At 48.1% G+C, this 16,854-nt stretch overlaps 1 long non-coding RNA gene across 1 annotated transcript in view; it reads left to right on the forward strand.

The window, feature by feature from the left end:
• The window catches only part of LOC144164664 (uncharacterized), a 62,741-nt gene extending 46,351 nt beyond the window's left edge, over positions 1 to 16,390 (forward strand). Inside the window, exons 3-4 of the long non-coding RNA XR_013321218.1 lie at positions 5,268 to 5,407; positions 16,322 to 16,390. This is a non-coding gene — a long non-coding RNA (uncharacterized LOC144164664). The remainder of the gene's footprint in view (positions 1 to 5,267; positions 5,408 to 16,321) is intronic.
• Positions 16,391 to 16,854: the final 464 nt, after the last annotated feature.

The raw sequence follows: 16,854 nt of genomic DNA on the forward strand, positions 1-16,854 counted from the left end.
CTGCTTTTATCTCGGTCCCTCGGGGTTCCTTGACCCGCTTTCTCCCTGGCCGGTGTTGTTTCCAGCCCTGCCGCGTGCCTTTCGGCGCGTGCCGCGTGCCTTTCGGCTCTCCCCAGCCCTCGTCGGGGAAGGTCATGTTCAGCGAGAGCTCCCCACAGGCGACCGGCGCAGCCGCGCCGGACCGGTTTTCCCGTGACCCGCCGTCACCGTCCGGCGGCCCGTCCGCCTACCGCACCCTTCTGCCCACGATCCCCACCGGAAAGCTCAGCGAGAACGCGTCGTTCCTACACGGAGATCCGTCGGCGCGGTCCTACGGGGTCGAAGACTTCGCATCTGCCCTCAAGAACATCACGGACTTGAGGGCGATCGAGTGTCTCTCGGCCCCTTTCAGTACAACCACGTATGGAGGGTCACCTTCAGAGCAGAGAACGAGATGGAAGCCTTGGCAGCACGGAACGAGATTGTGGTGAAGGGAAGGCGATGCCTGGACATCAACCCGAGCCAACGTGAAGTCGCGGTTAAGGTGCATTGGCTTCCACCAAGGGTGCCTGACGAACTGATCGTGCGGCAGCTGGAGCGCTTCGGCCGTATGCAACGAGTTAAGCGTGATGGCTGGAGAAAACCCGGGCTCGCGCACATGACCGGCACGAGCAGGGTGTATCACATCATCCCGTCCAGCCCCACGTCGCTGGAGGACATACCGCACCAGGCGACCGTGCAGGGGTGCCCCATACTGATAGAGGTAGCTGGTAGGCCAGCACTGTGCCTTCGATGCTAACACACCGGACACTATCGTAGGAGCTGCAGGACGCCGTGGTGCCGTTCGTGCCCCTTCTTCGGCCACGACCACGCACACTGCACGGTCTCGTACGCCGCCAGAGTCAAGCAGCGAGCGTCCGCACGGCCTCAGCTGGAGGAATACATGGACGCGGACGACATGGCGGCCATGATGAGCAGCGTAGATCAAGAAGCAGCAGATTCCAATGCAACGCCAACCGACGGGTCCAGCCCGCCCCCCTCTACATCTCCCCCGCCGGTCTCCGAAGTCCCCGCAGCAGAGGAATGCAGCAACCCCGAGGAGGTCAGGGAGGCTACGGGAGAGGAGCGAGAGTGAAAGGAGGAGCAGCCACCGCCGGAGGACCCTTTGGCGCGCGTGGACACAATCCAACCAACGCCCCCTCCACCGGAGGGTCCCGGCGCCGTGGACTCCCAGGAAGACAGCAAAGAACCTGAAAGCACAATTGTGGCGGCACAAAACGACACAGAATCAAAGGCTACGAACGCGCCTTATATCCTTGACTCATTCAAACTACGTCGTCAGCGGCGTGCGTTGGCGACTCAGCGGCGTGCTAGCGGCGTGATAGCTGCGTGGTGTACACGTGATAGCACCAAGCCCCCAAACACTAAACGTTACCGCAATACAACCACCCCCTATAAAGCGGGTTGGCGCGGGCTCCACTCCAGTCAACTCCTGCGCTGTCTTCTCTTGCGTTCGTCGGCGGTCGCAGTTGATAAGCCGATAACGCCAGCGTCAACGACGGCGTCAACGATAACGGTGGCTTCGACGGCTTCGTCGTCAACGGCGGCAGCGACAACGGCACCGGCAACAACAACGCTGGCGGCGGCTGCCTGGACGGCACTATGGTCCCTAGAAATCTAGGGACCATAACGGCACCGTCGCGTTGGCGCGCGTCATCCCCGTGGTGAGCGACATCGACGACGCGGACGCCGCTTCGCTGGAACGGTTCCGGGCGTTCGCGGTGTGCGTGTCGTGCAAGGACTCGTTGGTCCGCGGCGTCGTCCCTTTGATGTGCGTCGCCTACGGCTGCAGGTACCCTCCGCGTCCTGCGCACCTGCCCGAGCTCAACGCGGTGGAAGAGCGGCTGATCTCGCCTCGACTGCCGTTCATGAGCATCCGGCGGTTGACGCGGGCGACGGGGCAGTACGGCCCGTACGGCAGTACCACCACCACCACCACCAACCCTACGCCACATAAACGACCCCAATGCTCTGCATTTACTCGTGTCCCTCGCGCGGGGGCATGCGACGGAGGATTTTTAAGGGGCTTGGTTTGCGTATCCAATATGTGAATCATTTTCTGCGTGATTTTGAGAAGCAACTACCTTTGTAATGCACAATTTCATTCTAAACGGCGAGTGGCGACTGGAGGCACAATAATTAATTTCCCTTTTCTTGCACCGTGTTTCAAGAAAATGCGGTGCCATGGTGCAATGTAAGGCCTTCTCTCTCAGAGGCAGTTAAATTTCCGCTGACGTACGCACTAATTTATGTACATATTTTACGTGCTACAGAGGTCTTTTCTCCAGGGGTTTATCCATAACATCCGTATTATTACTGCCGCGGCAGCAGCGAACACGGCTCTTTTTTTCTTCTTTTTCCTTGATCTAACAAGAAGTTGAGGAGTACACACATACAAGCAGCGCACACGCCATGGAGTACGCAAGAACGGCTTCAGTCGCGGCAGCGGCGACACGATACTCCAAGTTTGATTAGAGAAAGAAAGAGATCTCTCCGGCGGAGAGGCGAGTCGGTGGATTGGGTCGTCGCGTGGTCGTCGTGGTGTGACAAGCGCGTCAGGAGACATCGCGGAGACACCGACGCCCCGCCGATTTCTCGCCGACGCAGACTGTTAGCCAACGGTCGGCGTCGGCGCGGTGTGACATGGCCGCCGATAGCTCGGCCACACGGTGTTGGCCGACCAAATCGGCCGATGCTGGGGCTAGTGTGACCGCGCCTTAAGCAGACGCCCGCCGGCCCGCGCCTCCGCGTCTGGTAAGTGGACATGCAGCTCGGGCTGCACGCTGTCGCACTTCGCGACCTATTTCCGTCCTCCCGCACCGCCTGAGGCATAACGCGAACGGTGCGTCCGCCGCCCGCACGAGCCACTAAACCTAGCACGTAGAAAGGGCGGCGGGACTCTCCTCACTCCGTCCAAACGAAAACGACGCCGCTTCGCGGTACCATCAGCGCTGCCCTCGCCCGGCATACTTTAGCTTCGCCTCCCTGTGCGTCGGCAGAAACAAAACGGAGAGGAGCGTCTTTGTAAGGGTCAGACAGCGGAACGTAGCCGTCCTGATGTGCCTGCTCGGGGCTACAACACCGCGTGACACAAGCGCAGACACCGAAACAATTCGGCATGTGAGCTTAGTGATCCTCATTTATACCGATTTAAACTAGTTAGTTTTGTAATTTCGAGAATTGCGAGTAAAGTTGAGGGAACTTTCATAATCGCTGTTTCTCTTGAAACACAACCTAATCGGTATTCACCAATTTAGAAAACGGAGTCCCATTCGGGGCAAGCAGTGCGCAGAAGGTGGCGTTTCTCTTTCGGCCAAACGTCTATATAGGGCCTCTACATTTTGTTCTCCCACCCTGCAAGCCAATCCTTATTGTATCTTTGCCGTACGACACCTGTATTCTGTCGGGTCCCGGTTACCAGGACGCGCTGTCGAACAAGTTCATCAAGCCGTGCGAAGGAAGGGTGCAACGGACGCGAAGCACGCCAGAATAGGCCAAAAACAACCGTCGCTAAAGCAGACGACAAATCCGTCCCTCCAACGCGCCAGTGGTGTGAGCAGCGTGCGGGGAACGCTGGGTAACCCTTCGCCGCACCATCTGCACTGTGCTCCGTGAGTGAAAGCCGCCTTCCCCTCACCAGCAGCGTTGGGAAGTTCTGGTCCCGCACCCCACGAAGGAACCGCTGGCTGGTAGAGGTAGAAAGCTTTGCTTTAACAAATACCGTCTTATCGCCCGGATAAGCCATGAAAAGTGTGCTCATTTGAGCCAGTCTGCGCAGTGCAAGCAAAAACATGAGCTTGACAAATTCATTTCATAGAGACCCCCGGGTCCTCTACGTGGACGCCTCACTTCCCCGGCACAGCAGCAAAGCAGTGGCCGCCGTCACGACCATCGACAAGCTGGTGACCAGCGCGTCGCTACGGACGGCAGATGCCTGCCAAGCAGAAGAGGTGGCCATCGCTCTCCCCCTCACGCACGGAGACGTGCATACGATCGTCACAGATTCCAAGACGGCTTACGGCAACTACCGCAAGGGGATCGTCTCCCACGCGGCCCTAGCAATTCTCGCAAAGCGCAGCCTACCGGGACGAGACGTAGAGCTCGTGTGGGTTCCGGCACACTCGACAGTGGAAGGCAACGCCCTCGCCGACCACTACGCCCGCGAACTAGCAGACCGGGCCGAGGACGAGTCGGAGGCACCGCACCCAGTCACGAGCTACCATGAGATTACCACGCTGTACAGGAGCGCCAGGTGCAGGCTTCCCGTGCCGCACCAGCAACTCGACCGCAAGCAACAAACAGTAGTGCGCCGCGCACAAGCGGGGTCACTGGCGCACCCAGCTTTATTGAACAAGATGTTCCCGGCAGAACACGACTCCATCTGCCCGTTCTGCAAAAAGACGGAAGGCACCCTGCCGCACATACTGGCGGAGTGTACTGAGCTCAAGAATCCCCTACCTTCCCTCCCCCTTCCCCTTCCCCCCCCCCCCCCCCCCCTACCCGAGCGATGGGAGATCTTGATGTCCAGCCCCGACCTGTCGACGCAGCAAGAGCTCGCGTCTAGGGGCCAGGAGCTATTGGACTCATATGGGACTCGTGAATAGTGTTCCACCCCGTCTGACGCCTGCGAGCGTCTCCTGAAATGGGCTCAGCGAAAGTTGTCTCTCTCTCTCTCTCTCTCCACTTAAATAGGTTGAAAAAATGAATGCTGGCAACCGAGACACTGTGACGTGCGGGAACACACTTTTACTTATACAATAGACCAAAAGAGGTATTGAAAAGCTTCTCCGAAATAACAAGTAATAAATTGGTCGTTCCTATTGCTTTATGCTTTTTTGAATCACTTACTAAAAATGTAATGGTGAGGTTTGCATATAAACGGTAGTGTCACGTTTCGACAGTACACAGGGCCACATTGTAGATTTAAGAACGTTTAGGGCCAAAATAAAGTTATTTCCCCCAACTTATCCAGATGTTCAAAGGTTCCTAGTATATAAAATGTCGGTTTTCATATGAGTCGGAGAACACATTCTGCGGAAAAAAAAGAACTGGTGGTTGTCCCTTTAAACGTTCTCTGCGACCACATTTTCGAAGTGTTTCGCGCCGAAAAAAAATAGGTATTGCCTTGAGTTTTCTCACTTTAAAATACTGGCCGTAGGCTGTGGTTTTGCTATGACCAATCTGGTACACCAATTGGTTAAATATTCATATGAAGCTTTAAATTTCAGTTTATGAGTACTTCTCAAATCATATGGACCCTGTTCGGAACTGACGATGACGCAAACATCACCTGCAAAGTTGACTACGTCTTAGAGGCGGGTGGCACAGGAATAAAGTTCTGGAGAAACTACACCGAAGGCGGAAAGGTGTAAGCATTATGATGTTATTCAGTGCTATTTTGCTTGCTTTTTTTTTAACGAGGTAACATTTATTTATGCAACAAGAAATTTAAAGAGCGCACTACGCACGAGCGTACATGTTTCGTGCCAAGATACGTCTCAATGCGCGTTTGGTGGGCTATTTCCTATTACTACAACTTTCGTTGTAGTACTACTACAGTTTTCGTAACTATTGAATTGTATAACGTCATATAACGGTAGTATGCATTTCATCTTCATGAGAAACAACGGACAATGAATTTATTTTTCCAGAAAGCAGGAAAAATGTATTTACAAAGCTAAAACAGTGCGATTTGTCTTGTCGTCTACTTTGGGCTGCGGTTTTTTGTGTGCGGGTTATACCGTTATTAGGCCGCTGCTGCTTTTTATTTTCTATATACTTTCAGAATCGAAGCATTAGAGAGTGGAGCGGGTTTACAGATTTTAGTAAACAAGAAATACAGCAAGCAAGAAATATATGAGCAAAATGGCTGTTTAAAAGATATAGAAAGATTGCGTGTAAATAAACAGAAATAGGGCAGTTACAATGATGAAATCAGGGAAAATGTCAGCAGTATTCAAGCACTTGCGTCCACCAATTACACACGCACAAAATACCCAAACAAAAATTTAAAAATCAAAGCCCCTTTTTTAAGAAAGAGGTTATTGAAAGGCAAAGCTTTCTCCCATGCAATCAGAGTCAAAGTCAACGTCCAACTTTCAAGCTGCTTGGACCGTGTCGGAATTTCACAATCGAATAAGCCAATGAGAGCTTCCTTCTGGGCTAGTTGGTACATTATTTCTTGCAGAAACACTGCGCTAAATTGAAATTACGAAGACGAAGGACGGCGGAACACACGATGCAGACTTACGAAAGCGCTTTCGTAAGTCTGCATCGTGTGTTTCGCCGTCCTTCGTCTTCGTAATTTCAATTTAGCGCAGTGTTTTTGTAAGAAATCGAATAAGCGTCGGCTTCATAAGGCGAGGGAGCCTGGTTCGAGTCCGACAACGGGAAGCGTTTTTTTTTCGTTCTGGCCTTTGGGGAAATGCATTGCGTAAGTTGACATCCCTGCAGTGCGTTTGGTAGCAACGATTTCATTCAATTTTAGACTTTGACGCTGAACTTTGAAGACATGGGCTTTCGCCCAAATGAAGCTTCGAGTTTCAACCATTTTTTTACTTTCCCTGCAATAATCATCATCGTCAGAGAAAGTTGGCTTTCGTGCAGTGCGTTTCGATGCAACGTCCGCATTTATGAGGCACAGAAACTTTCAGAGTAGTTGAATGAGTGAAGTTAGATGAAGGGGTTACAAACAGCGGTTTATACAAGTTGACTTCAGTGACAGCAGCTGCAGGCGGGAAGGTAGTTGCACTCATCTCCAGTCTTCGGAATGATTGATCCAAAATACAAAGTGGGGGGTGCCCGGAACACACAGTATTAATTGGTGGTCGTTGCGATATAATAAGTACCATTAGCTCCTACAAGATGATGTCGTTGAGAGAGGGGCTACCGGGGACACAGAAATGGCCACGGATCTGCTCCTTTCGTAGCAAATATGAACGGAAGACGATAGTCGAGTGGGGCCCCTGGCAAGTAAATGCCTCCTTTCTCTTTCCCTCTCACCTCTCACGCTGCTCCTCTCCCATCTATTCCTCGCAAGATAACAGGCTAGAGGTTTGCTCAAGCAACTTAAATTTACCCAGTTTCACTACTCCAACTCGGCTGCCTCGATGCCAGCGCTGCTGTACGGCGGAGACGCGCCTGAACCGAGGCTCCCTACTACAACATTTATAGAACCACGTTTTCCTAGTCGCCGAGCATTCCAAGGGGAACTTGGAACCTTTCGTTCCTGTTGTCGTTTGATTTTTTAAATCCCGCCAGGTAGCACCGGCCCAAGCAGGCGACGGGTTTCTGGAGTTGTCGCAGTAATAAATTGGCTATCGCAAAAAACAAGCATCCGTCAATTTTAAATAAAAAATACCACAAATATCACCCATGTATTTATTTCCTGCCTTATAATTGTTTAATGGCTTGTTCTTGTTCAACAATGTTGACAAGTATGAAAACTAACACCGCACAAGTATGAAAGCTAAGTCTTAGGCTGTGGGTATATAAGACTATTGCGCTGTTTCTATTTCAATTTGGCCGGGTGGCTGAATGGGATGGGTGAAATATCTGCGTTTAAGTAGCCCAAGAAAGACTATCGTCTTTAAAAAATATTATGAAATTTTATGTCGCAGTGAAAACCCTCGGCAAATGAAGACTAGCTTTCATCAGGCTAACGCTGCCCATACAAAAAAGTGTGACAACGTGAAACCAGCGGATCGATTCTGCATCGCTTCGGTGCTGCCTATAAGCCTGTTAATACGGCGTTTACGCATTGATGACGTATACTAAAGTTTAGGTGGTAATAATGGTTCATAAAGTAACTTTCTTAGTCGAAGCTTAAGAAAAATTATTGTGTAAACAGCATAAAGCACGGTTGCCGTTTTTAATCATCCCCATAACCCTTTATTCCAAGAAGGCAAGTTACATTGTGTGCTACAGGGTCATCGACTAAAGTCTAAATCGCTTGATCAGGACTCTGCCCCTCTGCAATTAAACAGGGTAGTATTTTAAGGGCAATTAAAACCTGAAAATTTTGATACCTCGGTCTGTCCTTGGATTCATGCTTCCGGCCAAACTGTTCACATAATACTTGAACGACAGGTTTATATCAGCAGAACCTTTCAAAAGAACAAAATTTAAAAACATACGCCGTACTTGTGCAAATTCTTTGTAAAAAAAACCATTTGCCTTTTTGAACAACGTATTAATACAGAAGCGGTATTTGCAGTGTTAATTTAAATAAAAATATCGGATTGTTCGATTTCTCATGTAGAAAATAGAAAAATGCGCATTGAAAACCGTGTTTTGAATAAAAAAATGCAGAAGCGCTCGGGGAGTCCCCTCGTGGCGCCATTATAACAAGTGTAACAGTAACAAAAGATTCCAGTAGATAGAGCTCGAGGAGTGGAACGCGGCAAAATTGAATTGACTTTAGCCAACATCCACCCTTCTTATCGTGTGAGGAGCTAGATGGGAAGGGAAGAGCGTGAGAGATGGGCAAGGAAAAAAAGAGAGGCATATACGGGCAAGGCCGAGGGAATGCTATCGTCTTTGGACGGCAAATCCAGCGCAGTTAGACGATACGCGGCAATTTCTTGTGATGTAGTCGCTATATGTGTTCCAACAGTTGTTAGGAATATACGCGCCATATTACTAGTAATACTTGTCTACATGTGGGGTATTTTGATTTTTATCTACCAATTAAAAAGACAAAAGGCATAAGAGCAGTCTGTTAAAGCTGTTGAGTATTTTTTTACGAGACTTTATATGAACAATCTTCCCCTCCCCTTTTCCCCGTGTTCCACAACAGGGCCTATTGGCCTCCTCCTATAATAAAGTCATCCATTCCATTCCATCATAACGTGGAGATCTGAAATCAGCCTGCAGCGCAATTGTCTCCCGATCATAGTAGATAACAGGCACCCGGGATTGCTTCCTGACGGACGTTCATATAAAATGAAGCGTTTGTCCGAGGAAGGAAAGTTTCGTTTGGAAAATCTTTTGCAGATTTGTGTAGGTTCAGCCATAATGCGTTTTCTCCTTTGATAATACAGGTTTGACCAACACGTGCGGTTGAGTTTACTGAGACGCTGCTTTTGCTAAACAGATGTGTGACAAGTTGTGTTATGTCACCTTACTGTCGTGTGGCCACTAATGGTTTTTGTAATACTTTACTGGTTCTTAATCGAAGCCAAGCAGAAGCGTATCCACACTCTGCTTTTTTGTGGTGGGTGGTAGTGGTGGTGATTTACTGAGAACGCAGGAAAGAGAAAAGCCCTGGGGATTTTGTTGAACTCAACCCGGAGTTCAGCCAAATACAACCCAGTCCAGGGAAGGGAAGTGTGGGTTTCAAAGAATGGAAAGAGAGGCTTCCAGCATGCCGCGTGATCGGGTTACTTTCGCCGAGATTGCGAGGGGGTGTTGTTAAATGATCTCTGGATATTTTTGTGTTAGGTTACGTACGTTTGGAAGGCCACTGAACTCGCAATAGGCAAAACATTGGAAGCAATTCCAGTCTGTGAAGTTAGGCGACTAGCAAAGGTCTAGTGAGGGAATTTTGAACAAGGGTATGACCTCTGGACGGAAGTGGTCAAACGACTACGCGTTTTACCAAGGCGAAAGGGCGAACTACTATGCTGTCTATGATGGATTGTGTGAAGAGCTTTTCACCTGTTAAACCCAGTTGCACTCCGGACACGTGCTCTGCTTCCAGAGGTTTCTTGGTGTGAGTTATCAAAAGAATGAACGCAAAATGGGAACTCCATTTCAATCTTTTTAATGTTAAATGCAGATGCTTCAGTAAGCGAGCACCCTGCCGGGGTGTTTATTGTCTAATATATCCGGGAGCAAAGCACAGCAAGCTGATTGCAGCTTGCACGATTCTCTTCAAAATTGTCCCACTCAGTGGCGACAGAGTGTAAAAAGGCGCCTCAAACGAAATGACCGGCGTCGCGTTTTGATCAGGCACTTCCACTAACAGTAGGCCTCACTCTCACCCGCTTTTGAAGAACGGCACATGCTTTAAATTGGCTGACGTTGCATCCAGACGGTGTAGCATGCGTAGGAGGCAGTTGGCTCCTTTTTTCATATTTTGTCTAATTCCTGCTGTATTGCCGATGAAGTTGGCGAGTTGTGTACTGGAAGGTGGGACTACCACTTCTGGTAGTTACTGGCTACTTTTCGCCTACCGCACCCACCAAAGACGTAGTGCACTTCCTGCACCTCGCCTTAACAACCCATCGATCTTCACGGGTTTTAGTAGTGGGCTACTTCATTGTACATGCCAAGACAAAAAGGAATTTCCTATGACCTATGTGCGAGGACATCTCGTTCCCCTCCCTCGTAACGCCTCGCAAGACTATCATCTCGCAAAATACTTGCAAAGACCTTGTCTTTCAGAACCAGGCATTTGGGCACCAAGTAAGGCATAGATCCGTCCATTTCTTCCGCGACAAGGCCTCCTTCATGACAATCATGACCTGCGAAGACAGTGCTTTTTAATTAAAGAAAGAGTGATATCTAAAGTAAAAGTTGGCTGTGACCACGCATATATGTCTATCTGAAATTCTTCGTCTCAACATTTTTGTACAGTCAAAACAGCTAAGCAGCTGTGCTCAAATTCAGCATTAAGGAGTATGGTAATCGTCAGCCAAATTTTTATTTTATTCCAAACGTAGGCTGCTAGTCATAGCTGCCGTCATTCGTACTTAGTTGTTTCACACGCTTTTTCTCACTGTCAAAGGAGACAGAAGATGCGACGAGTGGGAAGATTTACGAGTCGTGGTCCCAAAACTGATTTCCGGGTTGATTTCCACATTTTGTGCTCGTGGCTCGTGGTCAGCACTGTTCGCGCCAGATCAGCACTGCCGTCATCGGCACTGAGGCGCGTCCGTTCACTGCAGAGGACGTTGCACGCTGTTGGAAGCTGCCTGGTAGACTTCACCTTTTGAAACCAAAACCGTTTGAGACACCAATGCCCTTTTGCGACTTGGCAAAAAGAGCAGTCCGCTTTGCGGTGATTACGATTACAGCTGTAGGGGGAGGCGTTGTTGACAGATGAATAGGAAATGTTCAATGAGAGGGAGCCAGGGCGAGTTCCTTTAAGGTACGCTTGAACTGACCAATTAAAAGCAGCAGTGCCTCCTTGGCTTCCGCAAATGGTAAACGTTATGTCACAACATCAACGGCAAGATTACGCGGTGCCGGAAGGCAACATTTGCGCGAATAGTTTCAAGAAGACTGGGGTGAGTAAAAGTGCTGTTAGTGGTACGTGGTCGCGGTGACTGGGGACAGATACGACTGACAACTGTCATAATTTTTTTGGGCAACATAGAAGAAGTGGGGAAAGGTTGGCTTGATATTTGGGGGGGGGGGGATCCAGGAAAAGGACAAGTATAAGGAACAGTCTCCCTTATGCCCTGTGAAATGGGGCGCCACCAATGTCTCCCTCGATGACCATACGTAGCCCTCAGTAGCACTCTATCCTTAATCTACAGAAATTGAACCCTTGATCAAGAGGCAAAAGGGACCATAGCCGCTACACCAGCGGTTCTTCTCTGTCCCTGGCTATAAATAACGTTATTTCTTTCGTGTGTCGCTTTCAACCTTCCACACGCTACTTCGATGGGTGGTTTTGTGAGTCGGAAGAGAGTTTTTGAGCCAGCCAAATCAGGTCCGCGTCATCTTTCTCAACTCGACTAAGGAGCGAGAGGACGCGACATACCTGGACGCTGCCACACCGGAAACTCAAAGTGGGGTCTCCATTTATTTGCACTTTCCCCGCTGGCAGCTTACTGGTGGCGTGCGACTAATGCTCATTTGCAGTGGCTAAGGCACGCATCATCGCTATTGCAGTTTCTCCGTTTCCGGCAGGATATAATGAAAAATGCTGGGCCCCAACACATTTTAATGCCAAAAACTTAATTCCCTGTGTTCCAAGCACACGCGTTTTGGGGTACAGAAAATAGGCGAACGAAAAATGATAAGCCATTCCGCTTTATAGAACTAAGGACAAAGCGAAGCTTTTGAGCGAATAACATTGATGGGGGCACAATTTGGTTGAAAAACTGGGAAAATTTTGTTTCTCGTGGTTGTTGACGGCGGTAGATCATACAATGACGTACAGCCATTTTCTGCCTACAATACGCAACTTTGCCGCAAGGGGTGTTCACTCACGCAGAACAAAAATGCTCAGAGCCCTAGCTCATTTCCGGCAGGCATTCGGCCCACATCATAACTCCTGTAAGTTGCGCAGGATGAATAAAAGAACAAGACGACGAAGGCCCGATCTTTCTCCGTGAGCAACGCGAACATCCCGGTGTGGTCTATGAGTACGGCGTCACAATCAAATTGACAGGATTGTTGAAACGTGACGAGACACACAACTTAACGTTTGTTTCTCAATGTATCGCACTTAGAATTCCTCTCGGCTCAAAATGGCCCGCGTTTCGAAGACACGTGGAGCCTCACGTGTTTTTGTATGCAAGCCCGAAAAATACACGAAACCCTAGCCATATAACGACGCAGACCAGGCACCGGGGGGAATAAAAACACGCACCTTGATTGAGGCGAGGAAGAAAGGAACAACAACGACAACGTTTGGTCTACGCTGGCAACCTGCAGAGCTAGCAGAGTTCGTGAAGTTTAGGAAGTCTCTGTGATGGTGGTGAGAACGAAGGTGTGCATATTGTGTTGATACTGCTGTTACACAAGCTGCCTGTTTGGCCAATAAAGCACGATAACCTCAATAGCACGCCTAAACAGATCCCAGAATGCCATACCAAATGTGTGAGGATCTTACGAAGCTGAGATGACGTCGATAAATTATGCTATACAGGGTGTCCCAGCTATCATGTACCAAGAGGTAAAAAGAGCAATGGCGTTACTCGAAGAAAACCTAGTGCAATGTTTGCAGTACTGTGGAGAAGCGGACAGTAAAATTTTCGTTATGGTACTTCACTAATTATTTGTAATTAATTATCTAACTACAGCCACCGGGAATCGTTTACAGAATAAATACCGCATTATAGTAGAACGTTACGTCTTGTCGTAGAAAAACATTGCTTTATAAGACTTGCAATGGTTGCTGCTAGTTGGTTAACAGTTAAAAAAAATACCTGCGTGCAGGAAGACGAGAGACAGGAGGGCGCCAAAGCCTGCGCTCAGTTTATTAACTGAAAGCTGCGGTCTAATTTTAGAAGCTGCCACCTACGCTTGAAAATTCATGCATTCCTCCATATCGCGACGATGATGCGTTATTGCAAAGCTTTCTCGTGTGGGTTTCCTTGCCTGCCTTCGGGATTTAAAGTTTGACTAGTTGAGCTTTGAATTTGACCGCCACGCAGTTTGTTTGGTCTTTTGATCGCAGCGTATTAGAAAGCTTCGTGATCAACCATCGTAATCGTTAGACGACGATGGTGGATGGAAATCGAAATTTAAAATCTCCAAATCAAAACTTCTTCCAGCGTGTCCGAAATGCGTCTGTGCTGGGTGACTCGGCCGACTCACCTATACTTGAGGAAACTAGTGACGTGTTTTATGGTTTCTTTACAAGACATTACACAATTTTGTTTAGGCACTCGGCCAGGAATACTTAAGGAATAAAAAACACGGGCTTAACGTATCGAAGCGCAGCAAAGACGAAGACAGGAACACAGAAGACGACACACAGAGCGCTCATTTCGCAGAGCGGGCTTAAGTTAGCACTGCCACAATTTGTAACTATCGCTGGCAGCCTTTGTTCCGCGCAGGTGATAAAATGGGGAGGGGGGAGGAGGGGGGTTGGGATGTTGCGTGGTTGAATAACTTTGGCTCTTTGCGAAATGAGCACTACAAACGGGGGAGTTCCGCTTCAGCTCTCAGGATCCCATGCTTTCACTAACGAAAACCGAAAACACAAAGCCCACGGTTAGGGAAAGAAAGTGTAAAGTGCCGCGACGTTTCCGCGGCCACACGGAAATCGACCTCGTACGTGAGTGTCTTTCTCTTCAAAACACACGTATCGAGGTATCCCACCGTGCGACTGGCGTGGAAACAGTTCTCATTAAAACCAGTTGATTTAAAGTGGTAGACATTAATACTACTAATCATAGTTTTATTTCTGCTCGGATAGCATGGAACCAGGCGCAGAGGGCTGCAAAACGTGCTCGTGTCAATGTAGCCCATGCCCAACATTAGAAGCTTCCATTAAATTTACGTAGCTGTAGGTGCATCCAAGAAGAAATTAATACTAATAATGGCAGTTTAATTCATACTCAGCTCAGGTGTAGCCAAGCGTAGACCGCGGAAAAAAGCGCTAAAAAAAGTATGTACTAAATAAAAATAAAAAAAATAAAAATGCCACTATAGCCCCTACCAAACTTTAAAAGAGTTCGATAGTTTTACGTAGCCGTTAGTGTATCTAAGATTCCAACACATCTGTCTAGACTTCGTTTCACTGCACATATCCGCTTCAAATACAACCAAAAACATTCAAAGCACCGAAGCAAATACGACAATAAGAACGGACGGCTGCGTAGAACAATGCACCGGCTCATTCCACTAACTAGGGGCGCGCCAAGTGGTGGCACCACCCGTCCGGCGGCCCAGCCCTTATAGAGGGAGTAATTTTTGTATGGAGGCCACCACTTTTATATTTTCCAATTTCTTCAGGGTAAATAATAAAAATATTGCAAGCTCACAAAGTACATACCTCTGCGTTTGCTTTCTCGTAATATATTTGTGTCGTGCACTTTTTGGATTCGTGGTTCCAAAGCGTTGCTACCATGCCTTGGGGAAATCTTTAAGTTAGTGTTTTGCGGGCTACGTGGGTGCGAGAAGGTACCATCGTTTATTGAAAGTACAGGTTGGATTGTTTCTGTGACAGCGAATAATATCGCGGTTAAAAGCTGCACCTAAGAGACGCGCGGTGTACTACACCATGGCACGATGGCTATGCGATAGTGCAAATGTCGTATGGCATGGAACAAACATCTATTTATGCATCATGGCAGTTGCACAACAGAAGGAAAAAAGGTGAAGGGGTGGAACTGGGAAAAAGAAGAAATTCTTACGTTGCACAGTCTGCTTGACGGCCGTCCTCTTTCGGTCACATTTGCAGCGAAGCGAGCAAATTCGGCGCCTTTTTTTCGTTACCGTATGGCTCTAAAAACTCGGGCCTGAATAAGTTCTTTGGTCGTGCTAGGAACCTGCTGCCGAAAGCTCATGTTTCCACGTCAAGCACTTTGAGTTGTACGTTGAAATAACACTTTGGCTATGTTAAGCTATGAAGGTGCAATGTCAAGGTTTCGTTTAACTGTTGCCACGTTTGAAACACGAAATCATGAAACATTTTTGACCCGCTTTAGGGTAAGGGTATCAAGGAAAAACAATCTCAAATACCAACGCGCTGACTAGTCGTTGGAAAATCCTTAAGGCGCGTAAAACGACACTAATCATCATTGGCTCCATCAGCGGTTGTCTGGGAGGAAACGTTGTAAAATAGCTAGTACATGTGCGTACACCTTCGCTCCATCAGAAAAAAAAGCAAGCTTGATATATGAACGGGTTTGCGGTAAAATAAGGATTTCTTGATAAAAAACTAGCATTTCTAACCTGCCCAGGGGCGAAAATCTCTAAATCAGCTGTGTGGAACACCTGATAGGAATCAACTCAAAAATGTAAGCTTCGTATAACACTAGTTTGGCCAGGTGTGGTTATTACCTTTGAGGCCGTCTTTGCCTGGGGGGTAACTGGATGAATTCTTCTCGCCTTTCAGCGGCACGATAAGGAAAAACCCTAAATTTGTCTCTGCGTGTGTATATGAGTAACATTTTTTAGCAAAAAGGGATCCGATATAACGGACAGATATGTAGATACTGAGAAATATGCAAAAATACCTTATTTACTTGCAACTATATTCGTGCGAAGATGATGGTTACTCGCAAATCCTGAAAGGTCTTTCAAAACATTTGTACGTGTTACATGTACTAGCAAAAACCCTTCGACGGTGGACGTGCGAGCGCGATTACTAGGAGTTCTTCAAAATACAATATCATCGTTTTATTCTATTACAGGTGAAATTTCCAAATATCCAGCCTTGGTGAGCCCAAAAGCCATGATCACAATGTCCTTCCGGTATTTCACTCCTCTAGATGCTGCAGTTTCCTCTGGGCATTTAGGAATCAGTCTGTGTAGGTTACTAAATCAATCCGCCGGTTACTTATGTTTGTATGCATACATATGCACAAGCGTATAAATACAAAAAACGTTGTTTATGATTTGGCGCTGTTTACTATATGTGGCTATTTTTTAACAGGCAGAACAAATTGCTCACAGGAACTGTTCAGGATGTCTCTCCTGCATACATGACCATCGTTGATTCAGGTGATGTAACATTCATAACACTTATTGTCAATCCACAGCTCACTGCTTTAAGCTAGAGAAGACTAGTTTTATTTCGGGCATTAGCAATACATTAATGGCAGAGACACTTTCACACAATGAGGAATCTCCCACCCATCGAAACGGTACAACGGAGATCTATCCCACCTAAAATCTTGTTTAATATTGTTTTAAAAAGTTCCACCATATCAAAGAGTTCAAAACCATTGGCTCCAATCCACGCCGTTAAGGTTATTCGAACGAAAAGCTTTAAACCACAACCATAAGAATAGCCCATGTGACGTCAATTGAGCTCACACACCTGCCTCTACAAAGTGCAAAACCAGAGATTCTGCCAGCCGTTACCTGGAATTCGCGGGGGCGGGGTGCCGAACGTCGCAGCGTCGGCCACGGCCGGGCTACAGCAGCGGACCCCGTCGCTGTAGTCCGGCCGTGCATCGGCAGAAA

Source organism: Haemaphysalis longicornis, unplaced genomic scaffold, assembly GCF_048455015.1.
Source record: "Haemaphysalis longicornis isolate Haplotype H1 unplaced genomic scaffold, Haemaphysalis longicornis Haplotype H1 scaffold_132, whole genome shotgun sequence".
Classification (NCBI taxonomy): domain Eukaryota; kingdom Metazoa; phylum Arthropoda; class Arachnida; order Ixodida; family Ixodidae; genus Haemaphysalis; species Haemaphysalis longicornis.